Source organism: Panthera onca, chromosome B2, assembly GCF_046562875.1.
Source record: "Panthera onca isolate mPanOnc1 chromosome B2, mPanOnc1 haplotype 2, whole genome shotgun sequence".
NCBI lineage: Eukaryota > Metazoa > Chordata > Mammalia > Carnivora > Felidae > Panthera > Panthera onca.
Window position 1 is genome coordinate 127935114 of NC_138343.1, and position 16459 is coordinate 127951572.

Below are 16459 nucleotides of genomic sequence, written 5' to 3' on the forward strand. Positions count from 1 at the left end.
TCATGAAGTGAACGTGCTCTTTCCAAGTGCTCAAGGACACTGCTGTCCACAGGAGTGCCAGTCGGCAGGTCCTGGTTTTCCCCTGCCATGTTGCTCTGCTTGATTTTTACTTCCAAGCAGATGTCTCTGAACCTCCCTCCTCCCTTCTCCCACCTCTACTCCAGCTTTTCCACTTCCTTTCTGTCCTGATTTCACTCAGTTTTTCTTAACATCTCATTCATTTCACCTCTCTGCTCTGTAGAGAGCTATGAGCGGTTCTTACCTTCCCCCAGTGGCATTTAAAGTGTTTCTTAGTGCAAAACATCCTATTCATTGCCATAGAAACAGGAAGCTCAGTGTGGAAGAAAAAGAAAAAAAGAAGTCTGGGAGTCTGAGCTTTGCAATTCTGTTATTTTGCCCAAATCCATAAATGGCAACGTGCTGGGAGGCATGCAAAAGCCTGCTCACCGCTGGGACAAGAGAAGTCAGGGCCTCCCATTCTAGGAAACTGGGCACATGTTTTAAACGCTGGTTTAAGCCCAGAGAGAGCCAGCTTAGGCAGCAAAGATCTCTGCTTTTCCCTCCTATCGGAGCTCCCAGCTGAGTCAAGAAAAGTCAGACAAACCTGCATTCTATGATCATGTCTGTGTCTCAGGAGCTGCGGCACCCAGGACATTTGCTGGACCCCTCGCAGCCTTCCCAGCTGTAGAACAAACATCCCCACAGCCTTCAGGTCAGGATCACATGAAAGCATGTGGAGTTGCAGCCTCTTTGCTCCCCTCGATGGACTCACCATTTCCTCATCACACCCTTGGACAGCACTGAGTTTAGATGATCTGTACATCGGGCCATCTCTCAGATATAAAACCAGAAGAACTTCACATTCACATTGTTCCTAAAATAAAGTCAATGAGCCACAGTTTCCCTCGATAGGCAGTAAAATGTGTTTAATGTTTACATCTTCATGAAGAATCTTCAAACCATTGATTTCAAAGATGTATCTTCAGCTTACCCTCAACTCTGCCCTTTTCTTCTGGGTCCTCAAGCACACAGGGCCATTATTTCTATGCTGACAATGGGCCAGCTGACTGCATAGACTGGAGCTTCAAGCTCAGGACATGAAGTTTGCTGGTTCAGTCTCTATGGAGCAGTGAGTTTCTCAGAGGCAATCTATATTCCATTTCCAGAAGTGCACCCTACTTTCAAGCAACTGCCTGTGATCCGACTGTGTTTTCTCAGATTCTGTATCTGTCTAGTTGGTATCCATTAATCACAAGCTGAACTAGGGGCCAAAGCTGTTTACATCTCCCCTGTGATCCAGCTTTTGCAGGGGCACAAAAATCATATTAGAGACTCTCCAGCCAGTTCTGAGCCCATACCCCAGCCACCTCTCTTGATTAATGCTCACTCACCAAACCAATGTTCCCTCTGCTCTAAATCACCCAGACCCAGGTACAAGGTAACTAAACACCACCCTTATAGCCGAAAGCCTCTGGATATCATTCAACCCAGCCAATCCTAAGCCGTTGGCCCTGCCCTGCTCTGCCCTGCCCCTCCCACGGAAAGCACAAGAAAGGCTCTGGGCTATCCTTTCCCCTGGATCCTACATCTGACTCCTGATCAAACCTGGTACTTTCCCATGTGGCCCTGCATGACATGGCATGTCCCCTCCACTTGGAAACTGTAAGCAATGAAAATCTTTCAATAGCATTAGCCTCTCTGTGCCATCACCCGATCACCTTTATAAGTTAAGACCCAGGCAGAAATCAACTTTGCCCACACCAGTTTTTTCAGCTACAAGAATATCCTGGTAAGGAGATGTAACTGTCTCATCGAATATACGTCACAGCTGTGGAAGGACTGTCCCGAGGCATGTTTATTGGTGCCAGTTCAGCAGCATCTTCATCTATAAATAGAGTGACCATATGTCTCACTGTGCCCTGTAGAGTCCGAGTTTATCCACCAACCTGGGCAATTAATAGGGCCCTCATTCACTCCCAGAGCAATCCTAGTTTAGAATGTATATCATACAGTTATCCTAATACAAAGCACCAAAAATTAGTCACCCATTAAATAGGTAAATGTCTTTGTTAGAGAGGACTAATTGCAATGTAAACACTTAGTCCCACATTTCCACTTGAGGAAAAGGTCTAAATGAATGTTGCAGACTTTCTAATAATATAAGTGTTTGTCTTCACATAATATGCAAGAAGTTAAAGAGGAAAAACCAGCTGCATGAAGTATATACACAAAGCAAAGAGATGAATCATGATTACTCCGAGGTTTCGTTCGTGAGACCTGAGCGAGATAGTGGTACCGTCCGCCATGTCTGAAAAGTTGGATAGGGATAGGAGTCACTATGCGCCCGCCAATTGTGCCGCCTTCTCCATGTGTTGTTTTTATTTATTTTTTAAGGTTTATTTATTTATTTTTGAGAGCGAGCGAGAGACAGAAAGAGAGTGAGTGGGGGAGGGGTAGAGAGAGGGAGAGACAAAATCCCAAGCAGGTTCTGTGCTGTCAGCAGCAGAGCCCCACACAGGGCTCAAACCCACAAACCATGAGATCGTGACCTGAGCCAAGATCAAAAGTTGGATGCTTAACTGACCGAGCCACCCAGGCACCCCTCTCCATGTGTTTTAATGTTTAGTACCTGAGACGAGATGTAGGCACTCAATCATCCCACAATATATTTTGTCTCTAATAAGTTCTGGAATTTGTTCTAAATGCCAGGGATACAATTAGAACCAGCTTCAGTTTCTATCCTCAAGAAGCTTATTCTATAAAGGGAAAAGTTAGCATACAGAAGTATTGCAAAAGGTGTGAGGACAAGCTATTACAAGTCCATTTAAGAGAAGCACTTACCCTAGTCCTGGGAGCTATAAGTCACTTTTCAGTTTAAATTTAGAGTGCGTGGGGAGTGCGTTGTGGGGAGAGAGGAGAGTGAATTATAAGACCCTTGTAGTAGCTGAACCGATGATTGTAGAGCCCATTGGAAGGTTCCAGAAGCAAAAGGCCAGTATCCGAGGGTATTGGAACACCAGTCTAGGGGGACAGTCTAATATCGAGCATCCCAATAAACAGGATATAATGACACCTGAATGCTATGAAGGTCTGGCCACAAGTCTTAGCATTTTTTGACATTGAGAAATGAGGAATGTTCAGTCCCTAAGCAACCTACATTATTCCTTAGGCTCTAGGACTGGTGCTGATAGCTGCCCTTAAGATCATCAGCCTCAGTTCCGTGGAGGGAAAGGATCAGCTGTGTCACAGGGACCACTTCTTTGCCATTCTCCCAGGGATGTCTGTCGAAGGCCGTTTATAATCAAGCCCTAAAAATCTATGACACGCAGCTGCACTGTGATGGCATATACGTCAATGAGAAAAATTCATGATTTAGGAATGCATCTGAACTATGTTTTGCTTCTCCACACCCTAGTCAGATGCAGGGTTGTTTTGGTCCTCTACAGAGTTATAAATAAAGAGCCGGCTCTAAAGATTTGCTGAAGCAAACCCGAGGCTGGAGGAGCAATCCTTCTTAATTGACCTGACTTGCACAATGTTTTTGGCATATGGTCTTGCTCTCCCCAGGCAAAGAGAACTCCTATAAAAAGAAATACATAATATTGGCCCTAGCATTATTTTGGAGTCCTGGAATGTCAGACACAGAAGGAACATTAGAGATCTTTCTGCCCTACACTTTTATCTTAAAGCTGAAGATGCCAGACATTGTAGAGCCATTTAATGGAAGTCCTCAGCTGGGATTCTTTTTTATTTCAGGAGCAAACACAATTAGATTCAACACCTCAGAAACCGGAAATCTGTTATATTGCTGAGGTATAGGTAGTGATCTCTATTGTATGATTAGTACACTTAGACTATTCTGTACCTCAAAGCATTCAATGCCTCAAAATATAGCCCCCGGGATCTCCAGGGCCCATCATGAGGCATATCATTAGTGTTCCCTACTTGGGATCCCTTCTCCTACCCATTATCAAATTTCCTTCTTATGCTCCCTGTTATCAGAGCTATGGCAGATAAGAACTGGTCTGGTAAACTTATTCACCCCGAGATACTCACGTATGATAATATTCTTTTTTCTTTTTTCCAGTTTATCTATTTATTTTGAGAGAGAGAGACTGCGAGCAGGGGAGGGGCAGAAAGAGAGGGAGAGAGAGAATCCCAAGCAGGCTCCGCACTGTCAGCACAGAGCTCCGTATGGGGCTCAAACTCACGAACTGTGAGATCACTACCAGAGCGGAAATCAGAAGTCAGACGCTTAACTGACTGAGCCACCCAGGTGCCTCACATCTGATAATACTCTAGTGAGAGTAAACTCATAAAATATTTACCTACTGAATCACATTTAAAAAACTAGAAGCCAGGATTTTTTAGTGTGAAGAGCCAGGCATTGCACTGACCATTTTAAATATATCAGCTCATTTAGTCATGACAACTCTACAAAATATCACATTATTCCTATTCTTTGGATGAGGAAAGTCAGGTTAGGACTGGTTACTCAATGTCATATTATTAGTAAGTGGCAGTAATGGGATTTGAACCCAGGCTATTTGAATTCAAAGTCTACGTACTTTATCACAGTACCTGCAATGAAGCAGCTACTCCATGAATTGTGAGGACTACAAACAATAAAACAATGACAATGGCATGTCTGCTATCGTGCATTTCCCCAAGGCACAAATTATGACCCTTTCGATTATGACAAATTCAAGTCCCTTTCATTAGCCTTTGTGTTGAGAGTTTAACTAAACTACTATCCATAATGCTGCTGCCTTGGCATCCATTTGGTGTGGCCAAGTGGCCTGCGGGGGCCCTGGACTGATACAAGCCCCTCATGCAAGCACGTGCCCTAGACAATAGCTCTCAGAGTCACAGAAAAATACAAATTCCTCATGTGACTCCCCACACCACGCTGGTGATAGTCTCCCCCACCTCCCAGGGCCATCCCCTTGTGCATCCCTTAGATAAGACCCCCATGAAGCTCCTTTTGGTTTGAATAGACCAGATAAGCCTTAGCCTGGGAACCCCAAAGCACTCTATTCCGGGACCCTCACAAAGGCATGAACCTCAGGTCCTGCCTTGCTCTCTGCCTGCACCCTGCCTTGGCCTCCCACTGTGGTCCCTGGAGGCATACCATGTAGCTCCTCTAGGACCTGTGGGTAAGAAACTTCTCTCTTTCAATTCCCTTGTGGGTTTTGCTGAACCTGCGGCTCACCATCCAACACCCCAGGGCACTGCTTAACAAATGTTCATTCGACAAAGTCACAGCCCCTCTGCTTCCACTTTCTCAGAAGCTTCCTGGACTCTCCATTCACTGGCTTAATACTGATCATTTGGGTAGATAGTTCAGTAGATACCAGCGGCCAGTAAAGACCTCTTTGACTCAAATCTGCCTCCACTTTTCCAAGAAGAAGTGCAACATCTGCTTCCATCTTTCCTGCCCTGTTTGTAGTTGGATCATCTTCATAACTGTCATTACTGATCTGTTTCCTCCCTTGGGATTCTGCTTATATGCCACAGGCCCCTGGAAACAGTGTCTGTCACAGCAAAGGGCTGTGAACTGGCCCTAAACCACACTGGCAACCCCATCACCCCTTGAGCTTCCCCTTTCCTCACTCCTAGCTCTACTCTGCTAGTTAACTTCTTCATCTGCAGCCTGAGAATTTGTGCTGTGCAAAGGAGCACAGGACAAATCCCGGAACACACTACACATTTGACTTTCATGAAGAGAACAGTAGCCTCTAGGCCCAGATGTGCTCAACGTCTGAGAAGGGTCCCATTGCATCAGCCTCCCTGAGACACTCAGCCACTCTGGCACCACCACACATGGCCATACTGCCTGTTGTGGTGGGGGGTGGGGGGGTTACCATCTCTACCCATCTCTGAAGCTTCTGCAGCTGCCTACATTTCTTTAATCCAATCAAAGCTACACTGTCCTGTTTCTTTTCTCATGATGAGATTGCCAGAAGCAAGATATTCATCCTTTCTGGCAAACCCATCTCTCTCAAGCAAGACCATCTCTGAGGCTGCCTAGCTTTCCTTACCTGTCTAGACTGTCCAAGGACTGTCTCAGGTAAGACCCCACTCCTTGGTACTTTCCCATATCATTCACACTCTCTCACTCTTTCTAAAATCCTTGGGGGCAATTCAGTGTCCTTGATAATGTCTTGATTGTGAAGGAGAGCCTCATTTCCCACCATGTAATAGAAGGGAATTGTGCATAAAGGCCGAGCTCTATCCACAACACTCAACCAAGGACCTACTCTCTTGTTTTCTCGAATAAGCCACCTCTAAACCCTCTCTAGGAAAGACAACACTTAGAAGTTCCCTGTGCAATTTTTGCTGAAATTATAATTCCATTTTTTCTTTGAAGGTAGGCAGAATTACCACCACCACCACCACTCCACACACAGAGATGTTCACATTCTAATTCTAGAAACCTATGGATAAGATTATCTTACCTGGCAAAAAGAACCTTGTGGGTGTGATTCAGTTAAGCATCTTGAGATGGGGAGAATTGATGAGACTATCCATGTGTATCCAGTCTAATCACATGGGGTTTTTTAACAACAGAGAACCTTTCCCAGCTGCGATCAAAGAACAATAGGGTAATAGAGATGAGACATTGCTAGCTTTTAAGATTGGGAACAAAAAAGCTGCAAGTGAAGGAATGCAACCTCCACAAGCTGGAAAAGCCAAGAAAACAAATTCTCCCTTAGACCTTCCAGAAGGAGCACAGACCTTCAGACACCTTGATTTTACCCCCAATGAGACCTGGGTTGGCCTTCTGACCTCCAGAAGTGTAAGGTAATAAAGTTGTAGTGTTTTAAGCTACTAAGTTTGTGGTAACTGGTTATGGCAGCAATAGAAACCTAATATAGGCTGAAAAAAGAGTAACAGGCAATTCAAAGCCTTTGTCTTCTCAGAGTCCATTAGACTAGACATTAGCAAATGACTCCCTCTCAACTGGCACTTATCTTTCAATAAGCAACTGTTACAACAACTATGAAAAATACCAAATAAATTTCAAGAAAGAAAGAAAAAATGTACAATGTCATCATTATCCAGGCTACTGAGGAATGTATAGTGCTATGGATAGAAAAGGGCATGGACTGGTATATGTTAACTCCTGAGATCATTTTCAATGCAAACTGATAAACTTAACATGAAAGTTCATTTTTTTATTACAAAGTACATGAGTACATTACAGAGTTAGGAATTTTGTTTGTGAGGTTCCGAAAGACATAAAATGGCGCTGAAGAATTTTTGAGATTGTTTGGAGTCAGGGCATCTTGGATGATCTCAACTCGCTATTGAACCTGAAAACTTGTTCACAGACCCCTGAGAACTCCATATCGTGGTGTTCAGTGATTGTGTAAAGTCCAATCACCGAACTCTTCCAGGAGAGAGAATGTGACTCAGTGCTATCCCAGTATGTAATGAAGCTTCACCAAACTGGGTCAAGAGCATTTAAAGCAAGTGTCAAGGTAACTGATGCTTCCTCTTATCATTAGTGTTTCATTTTATATCCTTTTTCAAACACTAAAAAAGTGATTTTTCAGGGGTGTCTGGGTGTCTCAGTCAGTTAAGTGTCAGACTCTTGATTTTGGCTCAGGTCATGATCTCACAGTTCATGGGATTAAGCCCCATGTCGGGTTCCATGCTATCAGTAGAGCCTGCTTGGGATTCTCTCTCTCCCTGTCTTTTTTGCCCCTCCTGTGCTTGTTCTCTCTCTCTCTCTCTCTCTCTCTCCAAATAAATGATAAACTTAAAAACAAATAATTAAACAAATAATTAATAAATAAGCCATTTTCCCTTCTTCCCTGCCTCCAGCCTTGAATACGGCTTTAAAAAGTTTCATATTCCCTCTTACTATTTACTTTTATTTATAAAATTGTGAAAAATTAGGTCAATAAAAATTCCTGCCATTTACTGAGTAACTACTATGTGCTAAGCACCTGACATTCACTGTCTCATTTAATCTCTTAACTAAGGGTTATTATTCCTATTGATTGGAAGGTGAAACCAAGACTCGGGAAATTCAAGTAACATGCCCAAACTCACAGAGGAGAGAGGTGGCAAAAGTCAGAGCACCTTCCTTCCTTAGTCAGAGGCCTTTTAGTTTCATATATTATTCTCCATGTTTCTTGAACGTGAAATATTCACATTAAATGGATCAGTAACTGGCAAGTCCGGTGTTAGGTCATGAGTCCATTTCCCCATCCCAGGTTAGGGGTTCCCCAGAGCAGCACACAAAGAGGTTTCCGTCTACAGGATGGACAAACACAGAATTAATAAAGTTTTCCTTGTTTCTCAGTGTGGCTTCTGTCACTCTGTGATTACCTTTCTTTTGTGAGGGGTCCTCCTTAGAACCCTAGAAGGGTAGAAATACCTACATGACTTGAAGGTACCTATCACAATTGAGGGTCACAATTAACTCACCATTTCTATCAGGTAAGAAAACAATGTTGTTTGGTTACTAAGATAGAACACCTCATTCTTTACTTTGTTGCTTTAGTTTCATTGAAATAATACCATTTCAATAAATATTCAAAAACTATCTTATTAAATATTTTATTGAATTTCAAAAAAACTATTTTGTTGGGATAGTTTTAAAGAAATAGTATGCTGATGCCATGTAAATTGAACAACTTATTCAGTCAAGAGAGTTAGCCCCCAGATACTCCCTCTCCTACCATTTACCCTCCACTCCGCATCAAAACAGTCATTGCATAGGGGTTTTCTACAGCAATGATTGCTGGAGAATAATTCCTAACTCATTCTCCTTTCTGAGCTTTCCTTTAGCTGTCTTACTTCTGCTCCTTCTGTGATTTCAGAAACCATTTTTAATTTCCTCAATTTGCTGTAGAGTTGCCATGATGTTATGATATCCTTGTGAATCACATTAAAAGCCCTGGAGCCCTTTCAGATGGGTAGATTTACACAAAGAATTGGTAATAATAGTATGATTGCATCGGCTGCTATAGAAATGACCAAGCATAAAGTAAAGGGAATTGGTTTCTTTCTGTTTCCATTCACTAAGGAGCCAACTTTGGCTAATTTGTATGGTAATAAATATCTGTAACAGTTTACCACTTATACCGGTATATAATTAATATAATACAATTGTTCTTCAATCTGTCTATGGTAGTAGCTAAAAGAAACAGGAGAGGTGATGAGAAAAAACTGACTTTTTTTTTTAGGATCATATTTACAGGCTCAGAAGAATCACAAAGACCATGTGCAACATACCTATAGTTGGATCAAAATAGAAGAGTAATGGCTTGTGAGGAAGTAAGTCACTTCTTGTGGAGGTTATCCTAATGCAAGGAATAAAAAAGAAAGCAATTGATCTGGGATCTGGCCTTTGGTTTTCTGATTTAGGGTTCAGGGGTAGAAGTAAGAAAACCTGTATTCTATTCCTGTACTTGGTACTCACTTACCCAGGGTCTTTTAGGGATACAAATAATGAAACAGCAGGGGATTGTAAGCAAGAAGACACAAACTTCCTTCTAAAACATTGGACAAGATTGGGATGTTCTACAAACTAACAGAGAGTGAAATTCAGGAAAGATGATATTGGCAAACAAAAATCTTTATGCGAACTCAATATCAAAAAATCTAGCTACCTATAATTTGCCTCAAAAATGCCTGAAGTGAAATGTAAGAACTATAAACAAGACTGATGAAAAATAAATTGTAGAATTTGCAGGTGCTGGTCTAGGTGCAATCAGACCTCAAACACATTCAGATTTAATATCAAATTTCTTGATGCAAAATATTCCCCAAGGGAAGATGAGAAAACCTTAGTATATTAAAATTAAAAATATTGTCTTTATTATAAGGGCAAATGATACTTGCACATATAGAATCTTATTGGAAGTTATTATTTTCCCCAAATATCAGGGTTTCTAATGTCTATCTCAGGGTAATGATTTTGCTCTCATTTCTAAAGTTTACCAAAAACATTACAAATTATCTTGAATGGGCTGTAGGGTGGGAAGATGAAGGCAAGATACTATTATTTTTTTCAGGTATTGACCAAGAAATAGACAAAGATATGTTGAGTGATATTTTCAAGATCATATGTTAGACTTTTACTTCTAGCTAAGATAAAGTAGTTTGCACTAGACCAATTATTCTGGGAAGAACAAATAGAAAACTCAGATAAAATGTAAAGAAAAACAGCAATAACAACAGCTGTCTGACTGAAGGCATTGGAAAATGACTGAAGCAACCAGGAATTGAAGGGCCAAGATCAAGCAGAGTCAAAAAAAGGGAACCACAGAGAGCTGAGATGATGTTCTTCAAACAGCTTTTCGCCTCAAGGCAATTGCTAGTTTTTGGCTTGGAATTAGAGGCTAACAATCTACCCAGAGAGCTGTGGCTGATAAGCAGAGAAACAAAGTTTCTGGAAATCTCACAAGGGTGCAGACAAAAAAGGGAAAAAAAAAATTGAGAGCAAAGGGGAGGTTGGGAGATTGATTGGCCAAAGTATCCAAAACTTGAAGTAACAGAATCCTGAAGAGAAGGAAAGCATGGAGAAGCACATTAGATACTCATTTTCTCCCACAGGCATATGCTAAATCCTTAAACTGCTAAGGACAAGAAGCGAGGCAGGAAATCACAGAAAATCAGAGGAGTTTTGGCCTACTCGCAGAGTTGAAGAGACAAAAATAGGAGAATACAACCTGACAAGGAGAAGCCCAAGTCAATACTCTATGCTCAGGAGGGACTCCTGGGAGCCATACCACGGTTGAGGAGCTAACCAGAAGTATATGTAACTTTCCAGACTTCAACCCAGCCTCAAATCTGTTCAGTTGCTAACTGAATCAAAGTGATCAGCTTCTTCCCTGAATACATATGAAAAGAGAGGGTAAGCCCCCTCAAAGGAAGAGAGTGCCTCCACAGTCTTTCATATAGAATATATAGCATTCAATCAAAAATTATGGTCCTATCAAGGAAAAGAACCAAGAGGAAAAAAACAGGTAATATAAACAGACCCACAAATACTACTGTTATTAAAGTTATTATACTTGAACGTTTAAGGATATGATTAATGTGACAAATTAAGAAAATATAACTCAAATATAGTCCAACATGAATATATTATCGATAAAACATAAGTTAAAGATGGAAAATTTTTACTTCTCTGGTTTTCTACTGGTATTTTAGAAAGAATTAAATGAAAATTATAGAGTAGAAAAATAAAATACTTGAAATTAAATACCCAACACATAAACTGCAATTTAACAGCAGTTGGGACTCAGCAGCTATGTGGATTAGTGAAGGAAAATAGGGAAGTAGAAAATCCACTTCCATCTTTCTGTATGGAAAATACAGAAAGAAATATGTGATAGATAATCTTATGGGTAAAAATGGCCAGGCCATCCCGCCCAGATATTTGATCAAGCATTATTCTGGATGTTTATAAGAGGGTGGTTTTTTGTAGATGAGAATAACATTTAAATTACAGAACTTTGTTTTTTTTTTTTTTGTTTTTTTTTTTTAAATTTTTTTTTTAACGTTTATTTATTTTTGAGACAGAGAAAGACAGAGCATGAACGGGGGAGGGGCAGAGAGAGAGGGAGACACAGAATCGGAAGCAGGCTCCAGGCTCTGATGGGCCGGTGGGCCCAGAGCCTGACGCGGGGCTCGAACTCACGGAGTGTGAGATCGTGACCTGAGCCGAAGTCGGACGCTTAACCGACTGAGCCACCCAGGTGCCCCTAAATTACAGAACTTTGAATAAAGCAGTTTGCCTGACATAACATCAGTGGGCCCCATTCAATCAGTTAAGGAAGGCAAAGACTGACTTCCCCTCAGCAAGAAGGAATTCTGCTGGTGGATGGCTTTCAGACTTGAACTACGATGTCAGTGCTCTTCCTTGGGTCTCCAGCATGCTGGCTGGTTTACTCTGCAGATATTGGACTTGCCAGGCTCCATAATTGGATGAGCCAATTTCTTGAAACAAATCTGTCCATATATCTATGCATATTGCATTGGTTCTGATTCTCTGTGAAAGTTGACTAATTTAGAACATGAGAGACACAGAGGCACAGGAGAAAGGTTTAAAATGTGTAATTAAAATGCCACAGGTAAGGAGAGAGTGATAAATGGGGGGAAAAGACAATTCACAAAAGCTCCTGGCATACACATATATATTTTATAACAAATTAGTTATTACATTAAATATAAAGGGATTAAACATTCCTATTAAGGGGCAAAGATTGTCCAATTGAATTTTTAGAAATTTATGTACAGGGACTGATCTACAAAAAAAAAATGAGCTCTGTTGTCAGTCAACTCTATTTTCTATGACAATATTTCTTCAGTCTTCCTTAGCTTGTATAAGAATCTTCTAACAGTCTTGTTAAAACACAAGTTCCTGGGAAACATCCTCTAGAGGGTTGAGGATTCGAAGGGTGATCATTTGCATTTCTATGAGCTTCCAGCTTCCAGGTCATGCTGTTGCTACTACTCTTTAAATGCTAAAACCATTTTGTGCAGCTATTATCTACATGATGATAAATGTAGATTCACAGAGGCTGTGGTCAAGATCTGACCCTTCTCTTTCTTATGAGCTCATATGAGAGGTGAAGTCAGAAGAACAGATAGGCCCATGTTTTGAGTTTGGGTAAGACCTCACTCTGCATTATTGTTTTGCAAAGAAATAGCACATGGATACGACCATCTTCATCTTTTCCACAAAGAAAATAAGACTCTCCTAGTCAGCTACACCAATCTCTATATTAAAAGGGAGCTCTCACAGTGCAAGATAAAATTATGATCTCATTTCACTAAAAATTCTGCTGATACCACTATTAAGCCAAAATGGCACCAACCATTATCTTCATGCTTAAAAATGCACCAATGCATAACCAATCATTTCATGTATGTTTTATCTCCTCATCTAAATTATACACTATATGAGGGAAGGAGTCATCTCTGCCATTTTTTTTTGTTTTTTTGGTATCTTCCCAAACATTAAGCACAACAATCTCCTTCAATGAATTATGAAGACTGAGAGGCAAGGCAATCACTAGGAATTAGCATGGAGTTAACCTAAGTTTGCCTTCTGCGCTACCCAGCGTTCCCATGTATCTTATTCATCACCCCTCACCAGCAACACCCACCTGACTCATAGCAACGCACTCAGGACTTCCACTGTGGCTGATGGAAGCCTCATGCTACCAAAACCTGAGTAGGAAATCATTAATTAACCTCCTACATTTACAACTATTCAGAGAGCATACCAAAATGACGGTACACTCCCTGCCATCCCCATGTGGCAGCAACATTCAACAGTGAGAGTCCAGACCCTCCAGCTCCCGAGTACAGCAGACAAACCAGAGAGAGTTGCTGTCGGAAGGTCAAACCCCTTCAAATTATATTTGTAAGTGACCATCTAGCTGGTTCCTGGCAGGCCAGACAGCCTTTTCCTGACTTCAACTCAGTCAGTCCAGGCCTAACTGAAACCAAGCCTCCGAGACTGTTTTTTGTTGGCTCGAAGCCGGTTGCTTTGTTTAATTGTTGTCTTTATGGGTGCCAGGCACTGTGGTGGACACTTATGACTAACACCTCACTTATTTGAATGATACCAGTTATCAATGGTTTCATCAGGTAAATGGCACATATCATAAACAAATGATAAAGCAAGATTAATGTGTAAGTTCTGAAAGAAACAGTCTTAAGATGGATTTCAATTTTATTTCCAGAGCATGGCATGAAAGTCAAACCATTTTCTTTTCTTTTTTTTTTTTTTTTAGCAAGAGAAGGGAGATTACATGCCTCTTCATTTAGGGTTAGAAGGACCCCAGAAATATTAAACTAACTTACAAGATTCAACAAGCTTTTCTCCTTAAAGTTAAGTATGTCTGCTTTAAGAAAATGGATATCTGACCCCAGGTAATATTTTATTTTTTGGAACCCTGCTGAATTGGGAGTAAGCATTCTTTCAGGCCAAAGAAAGTCCTGTGAGATCTTTCTTGAGACAAGTATATTGGTTGAGAGCTAAACAGCTGTCCCTCAAGTAAGCATTTAGAGTTATGGAGATATCCAGGAGAACCAGGGGAAATGAAGAGAAATGCTACTTTTCATTTCTAGTTATAAAGAATGTATGACTTGTTTGTGTAACTTGTTTTTATAAGCCTATCTGGAATATAGGGGACCTACGGGATAGTACTTCCAATAGGCAGTGAATACTTCGTATAAATATGGACCTCCTCGTTCTCAAAAATAAGTAACGCCAGTTGTTTCTATCCTGCTTCCTCACGGGTCTCTCTCCAAGACCCTGTTCCCAGATTCCCGGTCATGAAGTCACTACCTATGGGATATCACCTGCTACAAGGTGTTAACCCTCCAGACCACTGAGTACCTGGTAGTCACCAAACCTGACTGACCATTCACTGCCTGGCTGCCTGGCTGTCCTTAGAAGGAGGCACAATGCACTCCCAAGACCTGTATCTTTCCATACCCTACCAACGAATGCATAGCATTTCCAAGTTTTTATCACTGCTAGTCTGTCTCACTGTATCTACTACCTCTTAAGCCTGAAACATCAAACTCAGTGTGCATGTGTATATATGTGCATGTGTGCATGCATTTGTACTCAGAGAATAATACAGTAGAAAAGACCTGAACTAATTAGTGCATATACTTTCTACCTTCCTTTTTATATCCTGCGGATTCCGTGGAATCACTTCAAGGTTAGGGGAGGAGATGAGGAAACCCAAGGGGCTTCAGGTCCTCCCAAAGCCCCACAATCAGTACAGCTTCCTGACAATCAGATTTATATATTGACTTTTATAGTAAGCATGCTTTTGAGGAAAGGGTACTCTCACTGTAAAAAGGCGGGTAGTGTTGAAAACCAGATATTTACTTCAATCCCCTTTGTTCTACAGAAGAGTGAATCAAGAAGAAATGAAGGTTGTCCCACAATCACATAGCTATTTAGCTAGAGTTGGAAGTACAGCTGAGGTTGCTTGATTCCCAAGTGTGCGTTTTCTATGTACCATCCAGCAGGGAGAAAGGGGGAAAAAAAACATACTGTGTGCTTATTGCATGTGTTAGTGATCAGGATATGTCTTGATGACAATCTAGGGTTTAAGTGGCAAACAAAAATGTGGGAGTGGAATGTCCCATTCTATAATGTGTCCCAAACACATTTCAGGAAAATCAGAGAGTAAGCAAAGGGTTGAAGTCCTGGGCTAAGGGAGATTCTTTCTAGACATGTTTGGTAAGCCACAGCCTACGTCTCATAGCATAAAGAAGCTGCACGAATCCTAAAGAGCCCTTAAAGGAAGTTCCCCACTGGGAACATAATGAAGATGCACCGTATAAACCAGCAGCGTTTGGAGTTTTCTGCTTCTCGGTTATTTGTTATGAGTGTCCATAGGATTGTGGCAAGGCTTATGAACAGAACGTCAGCTTTATCTTATCAATATCATTCTAGTGAAGAAAGCTGCCAAAGTCCAGTGGAAGGGTCTTACTAATCAGAATCTTTATATATCCAGCCTTGCAGAATCAAACCGTGAAGGGTTCTCCTGAGTTTTAGATTTTTATTTTGTTGGCAATCATGGATACATATTAGAATCACCTAGGGAGTCTTAACTATACTGATGCCCAGGCTCAACCCAGAAGAATTAAGAATTTCTGCAGGTAAGCCTAACATTTTTTTTTATTTTGTTAATGTTTATTTATTTTTGAGAGAGAGAGAGAGAGAGAGAGAGAGAGAGAGAGACAGAGTGTGAGTGGGGGAGGGGCAGAGAGAGGGAGACACAGAATCCGAAGCAGGGTCCAGGTTCCGAGCTGTCAGCACAGAGCCTGATGAGGGACTTGAACTCACGAACTGTGAGATCGTGACATGAGCTGAGATCAGACACCTCACTGACTGAGCCACCCAGGCGCCCTGTTATTTTTTAATGTCCCACGTGACTTTAATATACCACAAGGTCAAGAGCTACAAAGTCAGAGGGTTCAAAAGAACCCAAAAGGTGAAAGAAGAGGAATGAGAGGTAATGAGAAGTTACTATGCCCGAATGAGCCAAAATGACCCGCTGTCCAAGCAAATCTCCAGGCTGAGTGACCTGTGTCACTTAACAGAACCCTGCTAGAATATGTGGCTACCATGTCACCACCCCGGATGTCTCACTGTCCCAGTGCGTCTCCCTCTCGGGGTAAACCTACCTCTAGAACTCTGCCTATTGCACCACTACCCAATCCTCACTCACCACTCCTGCTTCCACTTCCAGCAGATACTGCCTTTACCTCCCGTCTACCAAAAACAGCCAAACCTCTCATTCAGAAGACACGTATGTTTCTCCACCACGGGTAAACAAGAGAACTTTACCACACACTACTGGTTTTTATGAGGCCCTAAGAGAATCCTTCTCACAGGTCGTGCCCACCTATAAGGGGAACGGAGACCCTCCTGGGAACAGATCTTCCTTCTTGACTGAAT

At 41.6% G+C, this 16459-nt stretch overlaps 1 long non-coding RNA gene across 1 annotated transcript; it reads left to right on the plus strand.

The window, feature by feature from the left end:
- Positions 1-6609: 6609 nt before the first annotated feature.
- On the plus strand, positions 6610-9399 carry LOC132666502 (uncharacterized). The gene is made up of 3 exons (XR_009604692.2): positions 6610-6804; positions 7335-7484; positions 9201-9399. It is a non-coding gene; the product is annotated as an uncharacterized LOC132666502 (long non-coding RNA).
- Positions 9400-16459: the final 7060 nt, after the last annotated feature.